At 35.7% G+C, this 20,260-nt stretch overlaps 1 protein-coding gene across 10 annotated transcripts in view; it reads left to right on the top strand.

Moving 5' to 3' along the window:
* Nucleotides 1–20,260, top strand: part of LOC105493874 (leucine rich repeat and Ig domain containing 2) — a 1,258,361-nt gene that overhangs the window by 150,326 nt on the left and 1,087,775 nt on the right. The window lies entirely within an intron of this gene.

The following is a 20,260-nucleotide window of genomic DNA, read 5'->3' as shown; positions in this document are numbered from 1 at the left end:
GCCAAAGCACATGCCATCAGCATGTTTAGTATGGGGAATAGAATTTTCCACATTCTTCTCTTGCGATGTATCACTGCTGTTTCAGCTTTTAGAATTATCTGAATTCTCTATAGTGCATTCCCACCCTCAGTTTATAATATTTCTTTCCTGATCCTATTTAGTTTGGGATATAGAATTAAGAAATATAGCAATCCAATGGCTAATAAATATTAATAACTTGCGAGACTCTCCCTTATTTATGATACTTGACTTTTCTCTCCCCTTATGATACTTGACTTAGCTCTCCCTTCTACTGGATAGATTCTGGGGGACAAATTTCAGATCTGAAGTAGCTTTGCTTCAGCTCCAGTTTTCTCTCTTTTCCCTTTAACTTCGCCTAAATATTTTGTTGTTTTTTTCAATATTTCCAACAGAAATGACCACCACCACAAAAATAATGCATCAAAAACAAAGTTGTAGAAAATATATACAGAAGGAAATACTTATTTTCACAGAACATTTCTACAGAATTCTGAGGATGATTTTTTGGTCTATCTTTTCTTTCAAGGGAATTTCCACTTATATGGGGAAAGCAATTTTGTTTGGAAACAGCATATTCATATGGGCTCTTAAATTTAAGTTTCAGTTGTTGAATGAGGTTGAAGCCAAATTTGGAGAGAGACTGAATAGGTTTAAAGGCAGGCAGACTTCAGTTTCAGTACAGGCACTGTATTAACTAGTAATGTAATACAGGGCAGGTTAAGAAATACAGCCACACACCTACAACCATCTGATCTTTGACAAAATCGACAATAACAAGCAACGGGGAAAGAATATCCTATTCAATAAATGGTACCGAGATAACTGGCTAGCCAAATGCAGAAGATTGAAACTGGACCCGTTCCTTTCACCATATAAAAATTAACTCAAAGTCGTTTAAAGACAAATGTAAAACCTATAACTATAAAAACTCTGGAATATAACCTATGAAATACCATTCTGAACATAGGTCCTGGCAAAGATTTAATGACGAAGATTCCAAAAGCAATTGCAACAGAAACAAAAATTGAGAAGTGGGACCTAATTATACTAAAGAGCCTCTACACAGCAAAATAAAATAACAGAATAATTAGACAACCTTCAGAATCGCACCATTCAGGTGCCTACTTTTAGTAATATTAATTGTACTTGGCCATTTTTTTAAAATGAGTATTGCTGTATATACTTTTGACTGATATTGTGTAGAGAAAGTATGTTAGGGCTAAATTCCTTAGGAAGCAAATTTGTTCTGGATGTGCTGGGAGCATAAAGCTGAGTGAAAATGTCATGCACCTCACCTCCTTATGGTCCTTTCTCTTGAAGTATCTTTCCTCTTTTAGTACAGCCTTATGCTTTATGTAATATAAGGACATTCAACAGACAAATTCTAGGCTGAATAATTCCTCCAAACCATACTTCATTTATTCGTCAAATAAACATAGAGATAAATGTGAAAGTATAAATTAAAACAGTGAAAAAAAAAGACTAGGAGAACATAAAGTAGATTTATAAGTCAGTCCTTGGCTTACAATAATCAAACATCACTTCTACTATCCTAGAGTATTTGATATAATCATTTTTATCAATCATTTTAGTTGCTGTAAAATACCCTGAAATTGTTCACTAAAAAGCATAATATCATAACTATATATTTAATAAAGATATTTCAATTGTTATTATGTACTCTTCTTTCTACTTCAGTGTGGTCTAGCTACCTGACTCATAGAAACATATGTAAAAGAGGTTAGAGGAATGTTATCTTAAATATTTGAGTAGCAGATTTTTATAGAAATTAATCAGAATTGAAGTTTCACAGTTGAAATTTTAATTATATAAAACTATTCTGTAGATCATGATGCTGTCACATATAATTTTAATTACATATTTATTGCCACCATTAATCATACAAGAGTAATTATTTTATGTAATATTGAAGTATGGAGATAACAAATAGTGTTAATATTTCAGTCATAGATCTATGAAGGTATTTAAAATTACAAATGTAGAATAGTCTATGTCAAAGATTTTGGTGGTATTTATAAGCTTGCAGCTAGATTTTTATACTCATCACAGTCAGGATTTTCTAATCATTTTTTGGTCTTCAAATCATGGTGACTCTAGGAATATATATTAATTCATTAAAGACATTAAACAATAGCTTGTTTTTAAAATAAATTCCATAAAAATCATGTCATGATTATTGATATTATTTAACCATTATGTAGCAAAAAATATAGATGTTCACTGAGAGAGTCAAAAATTGCCTAACTTTCACATACATAAGTGAAGCTTCTAATTAAGTCATAAAGCTTTGAAGATGAAGGATGGCCATAATAACTGACTTTCTTTCATTGAGAACCGTATGTGAACCAATCATTGTGCCAGGTGTTAAACTTTATCACCAGTCTTCCTAGCATCTTTGTTATGTAGGCATTGTTATCACTTTATTAAGATTTGTATTTAAAATCACACAATGCAGTATATTAGTACAGATTTTTTAAAAAACATATTAAAATTGTAGAAGTATGTACAATGAAAAGTAAAAGTCTGAAACTCTTCCTTGTAATGGAGAAAGATGACCACTGCCACGCAGGACACAGAAATAAATGGAATGAGGGCCAGGTGCAGTGACTCATGCCTGTAATCCACACACTTTCAGAGGCAGAGGCGGGGGATTACCTGAGGTCAGGAGTTGAAGACCAGTCTGGCCAAAATGGTGAAACCCCCATCTCTACGAAAAATACAAATATTAGCCGGGCATGGTGGCAGACCTCTGTAATCCCAGCTACTTGACTAAGGCAGGGGAATTGCTTGAAACCTGGGAGGCAGAGTTTGCAGTAAGCCTAGATTGCGCCACTGCACTCCAGCCTGGGCGACAATAGCGAGACTCTGCCTCAAAAAAAAAAAAAAAAAAAAGAAAAAAAAATCTGAAGACCTGTTGCTTGAAGTGAGTTTAAGTCACTAATAATGGATATATATGAATTCATACACTATACTGTCTGATTGAAACCACACTCTGTGCTCTCTTGTTTCTGCAGCTGTTGCCCTCTTTTGTTTTCCTCCTCTGGAATGTTTTCAGGGAATTAGGAAAGGATAGTTTCATGTTTACAGGTTCTCACCATAATTCCCAAGATCCACTAAATGTCCCCTGTTTTATGTTATTTTGTCTAGGACAAAAAGCAAACAAACAAACAAACAAAAAACCTTTCTATTTCTGTCAGGTGTTTCCCCTCATAGATACGCTGATCTTTACTGAACCATAAAGCCATTATAAAAAGAATTGCCAGCTTCTAGATATATAGGATGTCCAGTAGGGCTGAGAGAGCCAATCAAGTCTAGAATGTAATCTGGTCTTTGGTTCCCTCCAGGTCAGGGAGTGAGATGGTAGTAAAGAAACAATGGTGCAAAGAAACTGGAAAGACATTGCTTCTGAGGATTGAGAAAAGTGTTATCACAAGAAGTCAGGAAAGGACATGACATAAATAATCATGCTTATTTTCTTTATAATCTTGGATAAGGTATACTTTTTATGCAACCATAATCACTACCCATCTCCAGAAATTTTTCATTTTTCCAAATTGAAACTCCATTCCCATTACACATTAAATCCTCATTTCATTATCTTTACTCCCCGCAATTACCATTCTACTTTTTTCTCTATGGATTTGACTACTCCCGGCATCTCATGTAAGTGAAATCATGTACAATTTGTCATTTTGTGGCTGGCTTATTTCACTTAGCATGATGTTTTCAAGGTTCATCTTTTTGCCACATGTCAGGATTTCTTTCCCTTTTAAAGCAGAATTTTATCCTATTATATATGTATACCACATTTTGTTTATCCATTCATCCACTGATGAACACTCAGGTTGCATCCATCTTCTGGCTATTATGAAAAATGCTGCAGGGGGGGCGGAGCAAGATGGCCGAATAGGAACAGCTCCAGTCTCCAACTCCCAGCGCGAGCAACACAGAAGACCGGTGATTTCTCCATTTTCAACTGAGGTACTGGGTTCATCTCACTGGGGAGTGCCGGACGATCCGTGCTGGTCAGCTGCTGCAGCCCAACCAGCGAGAGCTGAAGCAGGGCAAGGCATCGCCTCACCTGGGAAGCGCAAGGGGGAAGGGAATCCCTTTTCCTAGCCAGGGGAACTGAGACACACAACACCTGGAAAATCGGGTAACTCCCACCCCAATACTGCGCTTTAAGCAAACAGGCACACCAGGAGATCATATCCCACACCTGGCCGGGAGGGTCCCACGCCCATGGATCCTCCCTCATTGCTAGCACAGCAGTCTGTGATCTACCGGCAAGGCAGCAGCGAGGCTGGGGGAGGGGCGCCCGCCATTGCTGAGGCTTAAGTAGGTAAACAAAGCTGCTGGGAAGCTCGAACTGGGTGGAGCTCACAGCAGCTCAAGGAAACCTGCCTGTCTCTGTAGACTCCACCTCTGGGGACAGGGCACAGTAAACAATAACAAACACAGCAGAAGCCTCTGCAGACGCAAACGACTCTGTCTGACAGCTTTGAAGAGAGCAGTGGATCTCCCAACATGGAGGTTGAGATCTGAGAAGGGACAGACTCCCTGCTCAAGTGGGTCCCTGACCCCTGAGTAGCCTAACTGGGAGACATCCCCCACTAGGGGCAGTCTGACACCCCACACCTCACAGGGTGGAGTACACCCCTGAGAGGAAGCTTCCAAAGCAAGAATCAGACAGGTACACTCGCTGTTCAGAAATATTCTATCTTCTGCAGCCTCTGCTGCTGATACCCAGGCAAACAGGGTCCGGAGTGGACATCAAGCAATCTCCAACAGACCTACAGCTGAGGGTCCTGACTGTTAGAAGGAAAACTATCAAACAGGAAGGACACCTACACCAAAACCCCATCAGTACATCACCATCATCAAAGACCAGAGGCAGATAAAACCACAAAGATGGGGAAAAGGCAGGGCAGAAAAGCTGGAAATTCAAAAAATAAGAGTGCATCTCCCCCGGCAAAGGAGCGCAGCTCATCGCCAGCAACGGATCAAAGCTGGACGGAGAATGACTTTGACGAGATGAGAGAAGAAGGCTTCAGTCCATCAAATTTCTCAGAGCTAAAGGAGGAATTACGTACCCAGCGTAAAGAAATTAAAATCTTGAAAAAAAAGTGGAAGAATTGATGGCTAGAGTAATTAATGCAGAGAAGGTCATAAACGAAATGAAAGAGATGAAAACCATGACACGAGAAATACGTGACAAATGCACAAGTTTCAGTAACCGACTCGATCAACTGGAAGAAAGAGTATCAGCGATTGAGGATCAAATGAATGAAATGAAGCAAGAAGAGAAACCAAAAGAAAAAAGAAGAAAAAGAAATGAACAAAGACTGCAAGAAGTATGGGATTATGTAAAAAGACCAAATCTACGTCTGATTGGGGTGCCTGAAAGTGAGGGGGAAAATGGAACCAAGTTGGAAAACACTCTTCAGGATATCATCCAGGAGAACTTCCCCAACCTAGTAGGGCAGGCCAACATTCAAATCCAGGAAATACAGAGAACGCCACAAAGATACTCCTCGAGAAGAGCAACTCCAAGACACATAATTGCCAGATTCACCAAAGTTGAAATGAAGGAAAAAATCTTAAGGGCAGCCAGAGAGAAAGGTCGGGTTACCCACAAAGGGAAGCCCATCAGACTAACAGCAGATCTCTCGGCAGAAACTCTCCAAGCCAGAAGAGAGTGGGGGCCAATATTCAACATCCTTAAAGAAAAGAATTTTAAACCCAGAATTTCATATCCAGCCAAACTAAGTTTCATAAGTGAAGGAGAAATAAAATCCTTTACAGATAAGCAAATGCTTAGAGATTTTGTCACCACCAGGCCTGCCTTACAAGAGACCTGAAGGAAGCACTAAACATGGAAAGGAACAACCGGTACCAGCCATTGCAAAAACATGCCAAAATGTAAAGACCATCGAGGCTAGGAAGAAACTGCATCAACTAACGAGCAAAATAACCAGTTAATATCATAATGGCAGGATCAAGTTCACACATAACAATCTTAACCTTAAATGTCAATGGACTAAATGCTCCAATTAAAAGACGCAGACTGGCAAACTGGATAAAGAGTCAAGACCCATCAGTCTGCTGTATTCAGGAGACCCATCTCACACGCAGAGACATACATAGGCTCAAAATAAAGGGATGGAGGAAGATTTACCAAGCAAATGGAGAACAAAAAAAAGCAGGGGTTGCAATACTAGTCTCTGATTAAACCATCAAAGATCAAAAGAGACAAAGAAGGCCATTACATAATGGTAAAGGGATCAATTCAACAGGAAGAGCTAACTATCCTAAATATATATGCACCCAATACAGGAGCACCCAGATTCATAAAGCAAGTCCTTAGAGACTTAGAAAGAGACTTAGACTCCCATACAATAATAATGGGAGACTTCAACACTCCACTGTCAACATTAGACAGATCAATGAGACAGAAAGTTAACAAGGATATCCAGGAATTGAACTCATCTCTGCAGCAAGCAGACCTAATAGACATCTATAGAACTCTCCACCCCAAATCAACAGAATATACATTCTTCTCAGCACCACATCATACTTACTCCAAAATTGACCATGTAATTGGAAGTAAAGCACTCCTCAGCAAATGTACAAGAACAGAAATTATAACAAACTGTCTCTCAGACCACAGTGCAATGAAACTAGAACTCAGGACTAAGAAACTCAATCAAAACCGCTCAACTACATGGAAACTGAACAACCTGCTCCTGAATGACTACTGGGTACATAACGAAATGAAGGCAGAAATAAAGATGTTCTTTGAAACCAATGAGAACAAAGATACAACATACCAGAATCTCTGGGACACATTTAAAGCAGTGTGTAGAGGGAAATTTATAGCACTAAATGCCCACAAGAGAAAGCAGGAAAGATCTAAAATTGACACTCTAACATCGCAATTAAAAGAACTAGAGAAGCAAGAGCAAACACATTCGAAAGCTAGCACAAGGCAAGAAATAACTAAGATGAGAGCAGAACTGAAGGAGATAGAGACACAAAAATCCCTCCAAAAGATCAATGAATCCAGGAGTTGGTTTTTTGAAAAGATCAACAAAATTGACAGACCACTAGCAAGACTAATAAAGAAGAAAAGAGAGAAGAATCAAATCGACACAATTAAGAATGATAAAGGGGATATCACCACCGACCTCACAGAAATACAAACTACCATCAGAGAATACTATAAACACCTCTACGCAAATAAACTGGAAAATCTAGAAGAAATGGATAATTTCCTGGACACTTTCACTCTTCGAAGACTAAACCAGGAAGAAGTTGAATCCCTGAATAGACCAATAGCAGGCTCTGAAATTGAGGCAATAATTAATAGCCTACCAACCAAAAAAAGTCCAGGACCAGATGGATTCACAGCTGAATTCTACCAGAGGTACAAGGAGGAGTTGGTACCATTCCTTCTGAAACTATTCCAATCAATAGAAAAAGAGGGAATCTTCCCTAACTCATTTTATGAGGCCAACATCATCCTGATACCAAAGCCTGGCAGAGACACAACAAAAAAAGAGAATTGTAGACCAATATCCCTGATGAACATCGATGCAAAAATCCTCAATAAAATACTGGCAAACCGTATTCAGCAACACATCAAAAAGCTTATCCACCATGATCAAGTGGGCTTCATCCCTGGGATGCAAGGCTGGTTCAACATTCGCAAATCAATAAACATAATCCAGCATATAAACAGAACCAAAGACAAGAACCACATGATTATCTCAATAGATGCAGAAAAGGCTTTTGACAAAATTCAACAGTCCTTCATGCTAAAAACGCTCAATAAATTTGGTATTGATGGAACGTACCTCAAAATAATAAGAGCTATTTATGACAAACCCACAGCCAATATCATACTGAATGGGCAAAAACTGGAAAAATTCCCTTTGAAAACTGGCACAAGACAGGGATGCCCTCTCTCACCACTCCTATTCAACATAGTGTTGGAATTTCTGGCTAGGGCAATTAGGCAAGAGAAAGAAATCAAGGGTATTCAGTTAGGAAAAGAAGAAGTCAAATTGTCCCTGTTTGCAGATGACATGATTGTATATTTAGAAAACCCCATTGTCTCAGCCCAAAATCTCCTTAAGCTGATAAGCAACTTCAGCAAAGTCTCAGGATACAAAATTAATGTGCAAAAATCACAAGCATTCATATACACCAGTAACAGACAAACAGAGAGCCAAATCAGGAATGAACTTCCATTCACAATTGCTTCAAAGAGAATAAAATACCTAGGAATCCAACTTACAAGGGATGTAAAGGACGTCTTCAAGGAGAACTACAAACCACTGCTCAGTGAAATAAAAGAGGACACAAACAAATGGAAGAACATACCATGCTCATGGATAGGAAGAATCAATATCGTGAAAATGGCCATATTGCCCAAGGTAATTTATAGATTCAATGCCATCCCCATCAAGCTACCAATGAGTTTCTTCACAGAATTGGAAAAAACTGCTTTAAAGTTCATATGGAACCAAAATAGAGCCCGCATCTCCAAGACAATCCTAAGTCAAAAGAACAAAGCTGGAGGCATCACGCTACCTGACTTCAAACTATACTACAAGGCTACAGTAACCAAAACAGCATGGTACTGGTACCAAAACAGAGATATAGACCAATGGAACAGAACAGAGTCCTCAGAAATAATACCACACATCTACAGCCCTCTGATCTTTGACAAACCTGAGAGAAACAAGAAATGGGGAAAGGATTCCCTATTTAATAAATGGTGCTGGGAAAAATTGGCTAGCCAAAAGTAGAAAGCTGAAACTGGATCCTTTCCTTACTCCTTATACGAAAATTAATTCAAGATGGATTAGAGACTTAAATGTTAGACCTAATACCATAAAAATCCTAGAGGAAAACCTAGGTAGTACCATTCAGGACATAGGCATGGGCAAAGACTTCATGTCTAAAACACCAAAAGCAACGGCAGCAAAAGCCAAAATTGACAAATGGGATCTCATTAAACTAAAGAGCTTCTGCACAGCAAAAGAAACTACCATCAGAGTGAACAGGCAACCTACAGAATGGGAGAAAATTTTTGCAATCTACTCATCTGACAAAGGGCTAATATCCAGAACCTACAAAGAACTCAAACAAATTTACAAGAAACAAACAAACAACCCCATCAAAAAGTGGGCAAAGGATATGAACAGACATTTCTCAAAAGAAGACATTCATACAGCCAACAGACACATGAAAAAATGCTCATCATCACTGGCCATCAGAGAAATGCAAATCAAAACCACAATGAGATACCATCTCACACCAGTTAGAATGGCGATCATTAAAAAGTCAGGAAACAACAGGTGCTGGAGAGTATGTGGAGAAATAGGAACACTTTTACACTGTTGGTGGGATTGTAAACTAGTTCAACCATTATGGAAAACAGTATGGCGATTCCTCAAGGATCTAGAACTAGATGTACCATATGACCCAGCCATCCCATTACTGGGTATATACCCAAAGGATTATAAATTATGCTGCTATAAAGACACATGCACACGTATGTTTATTGCAGCACTATTCACAATAGCAAAGACTTGGAATCAACCCAAATGTCCATCAGTGACAGATTGGATTAAGAAAATGTGGCACATATACACCATGGAATACTATGCAGCCATCAAAAAGGATGAGTTTGTGTCCTTTGTAGGGACATGGATGCAGCTGGAAACCATCATTCTCAGCAAACTATCACAAGAACAGAAAACCAAACACCGCATGTTCTCACTCATAGGTGGCTGAACAATGAGATCTGAACAATGAGATCACTTGGACTCAGGAAGGGGAACATCACACACTGGGGCCTATCTTGGGGAGGGGGCCGGGGGGAGGGATTGCATTGGGAGTTATACCTGATGTAAATGACGAGTTGATGGGTGCAGCACACCAACATGGCACAAGTATACATATGTAACAAACCTGCACGTTATGCACATGTACCCTACAACTTAAAGTATAATAATAAGAAATAAATTAAAAAAAAAAAAAGAAAAATGCTGCAGTGAGTATGGGTGTGCAAATATCTCTGAGGCCCTGCTTTTAATTCTTTTAGGTATATACCCAGAAGTAGAGTTACTGAATCATATGGTAATTCTATTTTTAATTTTTTTGAGGAACTGCAATACAGTTTTCCATAATGGCTGTACCGTTTTTTATTCCCATCAACAGTGCACAGGCTTCTAATTTCTCTACATTCTTACCAACACTTGTTATTTTCTGTATTCTTAAAATATACTGTCCATCCTAAAATATGAAGTGATGTGAAGTGGTATCTTATTGTAGTTTTGATTTGCATTTCCCTAGGTGATTAGAAATGTTGAAAATCTTTTCATATTCTTAATTTCATTTTTATATCTGTTTTGAAGAAATGTCTTTTCAAGTCCATTGCTCATATTTTAATTACATTGTTTTTTGTTGTTGAATTGGAGAATTTTTTAAAATATAATTCATATAATTATCCCATTTCAGATATGTGACTTGCAAGTATTTTCTCCCATTCCTTGGGTTACCTTTTCATTCTGTTGATAATGTACTTTAATAAACACAACTGTTTATTTTGATTAAGTCCAGTTTATCTGTCTTTGTTTTATTGCCTGTGCTTTTGGTGTCATATACAAGAAATCCTATTGCCAAATGCAATGCCCTGAAGCTTTTTCCCTATGTTTTCTTCTAACACATTTATAGTTCTTATATTTAAGCCTTTGATATATTTCAAATTAATTTTTGTATATGGTGTAAGATAAGGGTCCAAATTTATTCTTTTGCATGTGGATAACCAGTTTTCTCACACCATTTTTCGAAAAGAATGTCTTCTACCCATTGAATAGTCTTGGTTACCTTGTCAAAAATCATTTGGTCCTATATGCAGAAGATTATTTCTGGACTTGACTCTATTTCATTGCTCTATATGTATTTTTTAAAATACCGGCATCACACTGTTTTGATTACTGTAGCTTTGTAGTAAGCTTTGAAATCAGAAAGTGGGAGACCTCCAACTTTCCTTTTCAAAAATGTTTTGGCTACTTTTGGTTCCCTGAGATTTCATATGAATCTTAGAATATAATTTTTTTCTGCAGAAAACATTGTTGGGATTTTGATAGGGATTTCATTGAATATATAGATTGCTTTGGATAGTATTGGTCCTATAATTTTGTTTCTGAATTGTTTCTATTTCACGGTGCTTTTGAGATTTATGCATGCTGCTGCATGTATCAACAGCTTCTCCTCTCTATTGTTGCGCAGTATTCAGGGATACTGGATGTGCTAATTGTTTTTCCTAGCTGTTTTCAAGATTTTACATGTTTTTCCAGCTTGATTATGATGTGTCTATGAATAGTTTCTTTTATCTGGTTTTGAGTCTGTCAGACTTCATCAACCTGTACTTTTGTCATTTTCTTTAAATGTGGGTAGTTTTCAGCCATTATTTCTTCAAGTATTTTTTTCTGCTCTCACCTCTTTTACCTATCCTGGGTCTCTAAAGATATATCTTAGAACTTCTGATCTTACTGATGAGTTTCTGAAGAAAAATTCTTTTGCCAATCATTTTTCTCTCTGTTCTTCAGATTGGGTAATTACAGTTGATTTCTTTCAACTTCACTGTTTTATCTCCATTCAGCTATTGAGTCTACCCTGTAATTTTTTTTTTTTTTTCAAACATTGTATTTTTACTTCTAAAATTTCCAGTCAGTTCTTTTTTAATGATTTATATTTCTCTTCTAAGAACTGTATTTTCCTATGAACTATCTTTCCATTTATTTCAAATATGTTTGCTTTTACCTCATGGAGTAGGATTGTAATAGTTTCTTTAAAGTCATTGTTTGATATTTCCAGTGTGTGGGTTATCTTTAATGTGGTGGTTCTTGAATTTTGAAAAAATTTGGATTGTGTTCTGGACATTTAAAATAATATATTGTTTGATCTCTGGGTCTTGTTATAATTCTATGAAAAATACTTATTTTTGGTGTGTGTGTTTTCACAGAAGTTTATCCTGGTTAAATTTTGAGTGCAATTTCTGTTTTGCTTCTGTGCTTGGTTTGTCCAACACATACACAGCTCAGGAGTGAGTCCAGGAATTTTGTGCGTTTGTGTAAAGAATTAGGGAATGTTGTTTTTTAGCTTTTTTCTTTTTGGGATGCTTACCATATTTTCTGCTCTGTAGTGGCTCATTTTCCTTAATCCTTTGCCAGAAATATGAAGTTACTTTCTGAATTTAACTTTCTGCACCACTGCTCTCCTCATTTGCTCTATGAATGGCCCCTGCTGCTGAACAGTCTTTAGAAAAAAGAAGAGTGAAAAAGAAAAACGAAGTATTCAACTAGTTGTGAGTCATTCACCAAGGTTTGATTCTTCTCCATAATATGCCTGCTTTTGTTAAATTTTCAGTTTTCTAGAAGTTGAATTTTGCAATTCATTCAGAGCTTTTAGTTGTAATCAATGAGAGAGAGAATCTGTAGTGGGCTTGCCCTGCCATTCAGCTGTGTCATGTCTTTTTGTTTACTTAGCATTATCTTTCAAATAACAGAGGTTTTTAATTTTGATGAAGTTCAATTTATCAGTTTTTATATGGCTCAAACATTATGTGCCCTGCCTACGGCATTTTTGTTTAACCCCAAGTCACAAAAACTTTTTGTATATTCTTCTGGATATTATAATCTTAAGTTGACATTTAGAACTATGATAAGTTCAGGTTGATTTTTCCATAAGATGTGGGTTGTGGGTTAACACATCTTTAATTTTCCATATAGATGTAAATTTGTTTTAAAAAGTCTCATTTTTATAAATTGTGTCAGCTTGACACCTTTGTTGACAATCAGTTGATGATATATTTGTGTCTAATGTTGGTCTTTTTAATCTGTTTCATTCGTCTATTTGTCTGTCTTTGCTCTAATATACCATCTCGTTTACTGTGATTTATTATAGGTCTGATATTAGATATTTTGAGTCCCTTAGTTCTTTATTTTAATTATTATTTTTTTAAAATTTTAATCTTTGTGAGTGCATAGTAGGTATATATATTTCTGGAGTACATGGAATGTTTTGATACAGGGATGCAATGTATAATAATTTCATTTTATAATTTTTATGCTGTCGGGTTCTTTTTATTTCCATATACATTTTAATGTTAATTTCTGTTTTAAAAAAAGTCTGCTAGGATACTCATTGCAATTTTATTGAATCTATGGGTGGGGAAAATTGAGATCTCAAATATGGAGTTCTCCCATCTATGAATATTGCATATGTCTCCATTTACTTATTTTATTTTTTCTTGTAAATATTTTGTAGTCTTTAACATATAAATCTCTCATGTTTTGTTAGATTCATCCATACTATTTCATATTTATACTAGAGTTGTATTTTTAACTTTTATTTCCAATTGTTTTTGCTAGTATTAAGAAATACAACTGTTTTATTTGTAAACAACGTATTTGTGTTTAAAATACTAAATATTCTATTAAAAAATAATACAATAAATGAATTCATGACGATTGTATGATTTGTCTATTTTTGTCAATTTTTTTCAGGTATTTTTAAATGTAATGACCTATTTTTACTTAGTTTTTCTTTCAGTACATTAAAATTTTGTTTCACTGTGTCCTGTGTTACATTGTGTTTGATGAGAAGTCAGGGAACATTCTTGTCATTCCTTCCCTATATTTGTTTTTCATTTTTCCCTTTTCTTATTGCTTCTAAGATTTTCTTTTTAGTTTTGTCTTTATTTTCAGGAATTTGACTATGATGTGCCTTGGTATGGTTTTCTGTATCTTGATCCTTGTTGTGACTTCATGAGCTTCTTGAATCTGTAGGCTTATATTGTTCTCCAAATCTGAAAAATTTTCATCATTAAAAATACATTTTTCTAACCCCCTCACCCCTTCTTGTATACCAGTTATATTTTTTCTAACTTGATGTTTTCTCATAGGTCACTTGATGTTTTTCCATTGGTCGTTTATGTACTTTTTACTTCCAGGTGTTTTTCCTCCTTGTGATTCAATTCGGATATCTTCTGTTGTCCTGACTTCAATTTCACTAACATTTTCTTCTTCAGTGCTTAATTTACTGCCAAACGCAGCCAGTGATGTTTTTATTTCCTAGGATGTCTTTTTCAGTTCTCAACATTCAATTTTTTACATTTTTCAATTCTCTTCTGATTGTCAGTGTTTATTCTCTATTTTGTTTCTGTGTTTCTTTAAATATTTGGATATATTAAAATAGCTAATTTAAAATCTTGTCTGCTAATTTCATTTTCTCTATTTTCTTAATTTAATCTATTGATTGAATGTTCTCCTTGCTATAGATTACATTTTCTTGCCTTTTTTAATGTGTAGCAAATTTTGATTGTATGTTTACCTTTATGGATGTCTTCTTGTTGTTCGGATGCTGTTGCATTTCTACATAGGTTATTCAATTTTGTTTCAATATTTTGTTTATTTACTTGAAAGGCAATTTGATCCTTTCAAGCCTTGTTGTTGAACTCTGTTAGGACAGATACAGCGTTCTTTAGGCGTGGCCTTTCTAGGTTTTCTACTGAATGCCCTGGATTTTAATACCTTCCATGCTGATTAGAAGGAACTCTAATATCTTACAACCCTGTGCAAGCTCAAGGTGTTGTTCAGCTCCCAGTTAATTATGTGGTAGTTGCTTTTGATCTGAAGCCATGGTATCTGGCCCACTGCATGCTCAATTAAGTATTCTGTTATAGACTCAAGGCGCGGCCTCTATGTAGTTTTTTTGAGCTGCTTCTTTGTACGGCACCTTTCTCTTTGACACCATCTCACAAAGTCAGGCTGTTTAGTAGCCCCAAACTCAATCTCTGTTTCCTCATGTAGTAAAATCCTCAGGAACAATTTGGGCTTTCCCCCCAGTTCATAAAGTGACCCCAGGAAGAAAGTTAAGGATGATACTATAACTCACCTTATTTCTTTTTTCTTCTCTCAGACATTGAAGTCATTAACTAGTGTGAGCCAATATCCAAAAATCATTGTTTTATAAATTATTGCCTATTTTATTTATTGACATAGGTAGAGACAATTCACTATCAGATACTCTTTCATGGATGAAAACCAAAATTTAAGTTGTTCACTTATTTTTAAATTACATTATCAAAATTAGAGATTATTTTAAAACATAATTTTAGATGACACAAACAAATGGAAATATGCTCATGGATGGATAGAATCAATATTGTAAAAATGACCATACTACAAAAAGCAGTCTACAAATTCAATGCAATTCCCTTCCCATCAAAATGCCATCATCATTCTTCACAAAACTAGAAAAAGAATCTTCAAATTCATATGGAACCAAAAGAGAGCCCAGATAGCCAGTCAAGACTAAACAAATAGAACAAATCTGCAGGCATCACGTTTCCCGACTTTAAACTATACTATACAGCTCTAGTCACCAAAAAAGCATGGTACTGGTATAAAAATAGACACATAGATCAATGGAACAGAATAGAGAAGCCAGAAATAAAGCGAAATTCTTAAATCCGACTGAACTTCCACTAAGCAAACAAAAATGTAAAGTGAGGAAAGGACATCTTATTCAACAAATGGTGCTGGGATAATTGGAAAGCCACATGTAGAAGAATGTAGAAGGATCTCATCTCTTACCTTTTACAAAAATTAACTCAAGATGGATCAAAGACTTAAATCTAAGACCTGAAACCATAAAAATCCTAAAAGATAACATTGGAAAAACTCTTCTAGACATTGGCTTAGGCAGAAACTTCGTGACTAAGAACCCAAAAGCAAAGGCAACAAAAACAAAGATAAAAGGATGAGACTTAAACTACAAAGCTTCTGCAGAGCAAAAGAAATAATCAGCAGGACAAACAGACAACTCACAGAGTGGGAGAAAAGCCTTCACAAACTATTCATCTGATGAAGGACTAATATCTAGAATCTAGAAGGAACTCTAAACAAATCAGCAAGAAAAAAACAATCCCATCCAAAAGTGGGCTAAGGACATTAATAGACAGTTCAGAGAAGAAGATATACAAATGGCCAACAAACATATGAAAAAATGCCCAACATGATTATCAGGGAAATGCAAATCAAAACTACAGTGTGATACCACCTTACTCCTTCAAGGATGCCATAATCAAAAAATCAAAAAATAATAGATGTTGGCGTGGATATGGGAAAAGGGAACACTTTTACGCTGCCTGTGAGAATGCAAAGTAGTACAACTACTATGAAAAACTATGGAGATTCCTTAAAGAACTACCATTTGATCCAGCGATCCCACTCTTGGGATCTACCCAGAGGAAAAGAAGTCATTATATGGAAAAGATACTTGCACATGTATGTTTATAGCAGAACATTTCACAACAATAACAAAACTATGGAACCAGCCCAGATGCCCATCCATCAATGAGTGGATAAAGAAATGTGGTGTGTGTGTATGTGTATGCATATATACATGTACATATATATATACCTGGGATACCACTTGGCCATAAAAAGGAACACAATAATGGGATTTGCTGCAAGCTGGATGGAGTTGGAGACCATTACTCTAAATGTAGTAACTGAAGAATGGAAAAACAAACATTGCATGATCTCACTCATAAGTGGGAGCTAAGCTATGAGGACGCGAAGACATCAGAATGATTCAGTGGACTTTGAGGACTCTGGTGAAAGGGTGGGAGGGAAGTGATGCATAAATGACTACCCACTGGTTACAGTGTACACTGCTTGGGTCGTGGGTGCACCAAAATCTCAAAAATCACCACTAAAGAACTTATCAATGTAACCAAACACCACATGTTCCCCCAAAATCTATTCAATAAAAAATTAATAACAAAAGCGATTTGAAGTCGGAAACCTGAAGAGATATTCAGACTTTCATGTTGATTACAGCATTATTTACAATAGCCAAAATGTTGAAATAACCTAAATGTCCATAGACAGATGAATGAATACAAAAATTGTGGTGATATACACTAGAGTGGAATATTATTCAGCCTTAATAAGGAAGTAAATCCTGCCATATGCAATAACATGATGAAACTTGAGGAAAAACTAAGTCATTTTTCTATTTCTCTTTTATATTCTATACTAGGTATAAGCTAAACAAAAACATTTTTCGCTTTTTATGCCAGATATTCTCCACTAATACGTTGTGCTTTTTGTTGTTGTTGTTGTTGAAATGGAGTCTGGCTGTGTTGCCCAGGCTGGAGTTCAGTGGCATGATCTCAGATTACTGCGACCTCAACCTCCTGGGTTCAAGCAATTCTCCTGCCTCAGCCTCCTGAATAGCTGGGACTACAGGTGGCCACCACCACACCTACCTAATGTTTGTATTTTTAGTAGAGATGGGGCTTCACCAAATCGGTCAGTTTGGTCTCAAACTCTGGACCTCAGGTGATCCACCCGCCTTGGCCTCCCTAAGTGCTGGGATTACAGGTGTGAGCCACCGCACCCATCCTACTTCAAAGTCTGGTTCAAACCATGGTTTAATACTCAGTATATCCAAGAAAAATGTCTTGCCTCATCTGATCCTGTCCAATTTGCATTTTCTCTGCTTATTTTTGTTTTAGTCTGTTTTCTATTTTGATTGAGTTTAAATATATATATATGTATATATTTGTATTACCTGCTTGCTTGTATGTTTTCATCAATGGATACTCTATTACTTATAGATGCCTTTGTTACATTTTAATTTTAAAAGCCTCAAGGACAAGAGTTTTTTATTCTTCACTTTTCTAACCCAAGATGTCATATTTCTTGTTCCATAATTGTGAACAAAGAAAATAAGATTGTGAAAAGCTTACATTGGTAGTTGAGGCCCATGTGTCTCTTGATGCTATGGCAGACTGCTATTTAAAACATTCGTAATTTTGCTTCAGGTACTAAATGAAAGTAGGAAAACAATTCCATCTTTTGGTGCTTTGAAATATATTTATAAAAGATCAAAAGCTCTCCAAAGCGCATACAAAATGCAAGGAAACTTGGAGTTCAAAATAACATGTAAGAAACAATTTCAATACCATTATTCACTTAGAAGGGACTCTTAAAGAACAGTTAGCCACTGTAATTCAGTTCCATTTGTTTTTCTGCTTCATGATACAATATAAGCATTGAAATTTGAGGCCCTTTTAAAGTGAAATATTTAATAAGTGATGGAAAATTAAGCATATTTAGTTTTGTTATGCAATTGGGCTGCTGATGTTTTCTAGAAATACATAAAATATGAAAGATCTAAAGGGTATACATGTTAACACGTTTTTAGCTCATTAAATTTGAGCTGTGTGTTTTTAGAACCATAGTCTGTACATATGTAATTCTGAATATTTTTGAGGAAATTTCATAGATACACCTCATTTGAGTAAATGTAAGACAGAGATACACATTTACCTCATTACTAAGTTAATATTTATAAACTCTTTTTATTTTATAAATATGAGCTATTGGCATTTTTCTGTATCTCCTTTCTTCTCTTTTAACTTACATTGGGATGTAGTGTTTTTGTTCCAGAATTCTATGTAGACTGCTGTAAATTATAGTCATTTAATAGAATTTATAGAACATCTGGTAGAAGATATTTACTGGAAAATACAAATTTTGTTACATATTAACAATATAGATTAGTTTATACTTGAAATACAATGACAATCTATTGACAAAAATGAAAACCAAGTTTTACCATAACATTTATTCATGCAATAATTGGTACTCCACAATGAAACTGTTCATCTGCATTGATTCTGAATTTTAAAAAGTGATGTGTGTGAAAATCATACTCTGTATTTCCTTGAAAACTCAGAATATTTTTCTAAGCTGAGTTCAAGCAGAAACTATCCATATATGCCATTAAAATGTCTCTGATTTTAAAAGTCAAAGTGAACTTTCTTCACTACCACTTGTCAGGCTGAAGGGGATTAAAACAAGTGTATTAAGATTATCATTAATTTTTTTTTCACATTTAGGGATGTGATTATAATTGCAGATTTCCATATGTACTTTATTTTACCTTTTATCAAGAGTAGTACATTGTAACTGAATTGCTTGCAACATCCTGACACTCAAAACAGAAGAGAGAAAGGATATTTTACAACTAAGATGGACAGAGAAATAAAAACTCATACAGATGAACTAAGACCTTTTTTTAAAATGATGACAGTTTCAGAAATAATTAACTTTTTGTTTTGGATTTCCAAAAACAATGAGCTTCAGTTTTGGTTTGAATTTCTTGACAAGAAAGTTTAGTCTTTCTTTCAGGATTTTTCTGGTTAGTGGTGTCATCTAATTACTAATTGTATGGTGACTGTCATTTTAACAACTAATGCTTGGCCAGATGTCTGCTAATATAAATATTGAATGGAGACAGCCTCAAGATCTAGACTGGTAGTACCGATGGCCCAGGTCAGAAAAGGTGTTAATTTCACCCAAGTCTTGACTCTGCTCCAATCTCAAGAAGTTTGTTCGAATGAGATGTGCTTGCTCTTCCTATAGTGGATGATGCCCAGGTGAAGGCAACTGCCAAAAGATAAATGTAACATACCATATATTACTTCAACAGAAGTAAAAGACACAGCACATTTTGAGTTTCAAAAACTTATATGATTCTTTAAACACACAAGGATTTCTTCAAAAGTAGATTTCTGAAAATATACCACTTTCTAAATATAGTAAGAGTTAGAGAATTTTGCCGATAAATAGTCCACTACCCTCCTGCCCTTGGAGATGCTTATTATGTGACTTTATTATACATGTAAAAGGCCTTTATTATACATGTAAAATGACTTGATTACACCTTCTAGTTCTATAGCAGCAATGATCTCATCATAGACAATTGTTTATGCTGGTGTAAAAGTGCTTAGTAGCATTTCCAGTAATTATTGGTGTTGGTTGCTTGATGGATGAGTGACAGGTCAGTATTGAAAAGAAGTAGTATAGGTTTTAGAGCCCACTCTGAGACCCAGTTCTTTTATTCATTGAATGAAGATTAATTTTCCATAGTTGAGGTTTTATAAGATTCTATTGTTATTTATGGAAATATCAAAATATCAGTTATACGGTTTTGTATTAAGTTGAACCATAGGAAATTGCCATTTTGTGGGTTGAGGACTGTCAAACATCAACAATTTCATATGATTCAACCAAATATTTGGAATGATGTAGAATTATTTTTAATGTTTACAAAGCCCACA

This window comes from Macaca nemestrina, chromosome 14 (assembly GCF_043159975.1).
Source record: "Macaca nemestrina isolate mMacNem1 chromosome 14, mMacNem.hap1, whole genome shotgun sequence".
NCBI classification, from domain to species: Eukaryota; Metazoa; Chordata; class Mammalia; order Primates; family Cercopithecidae; genus Macaca; species Macaca nemestrina.
This window is presented reverse-complemented; position numbering and strand designations above follow the sequence as displayed.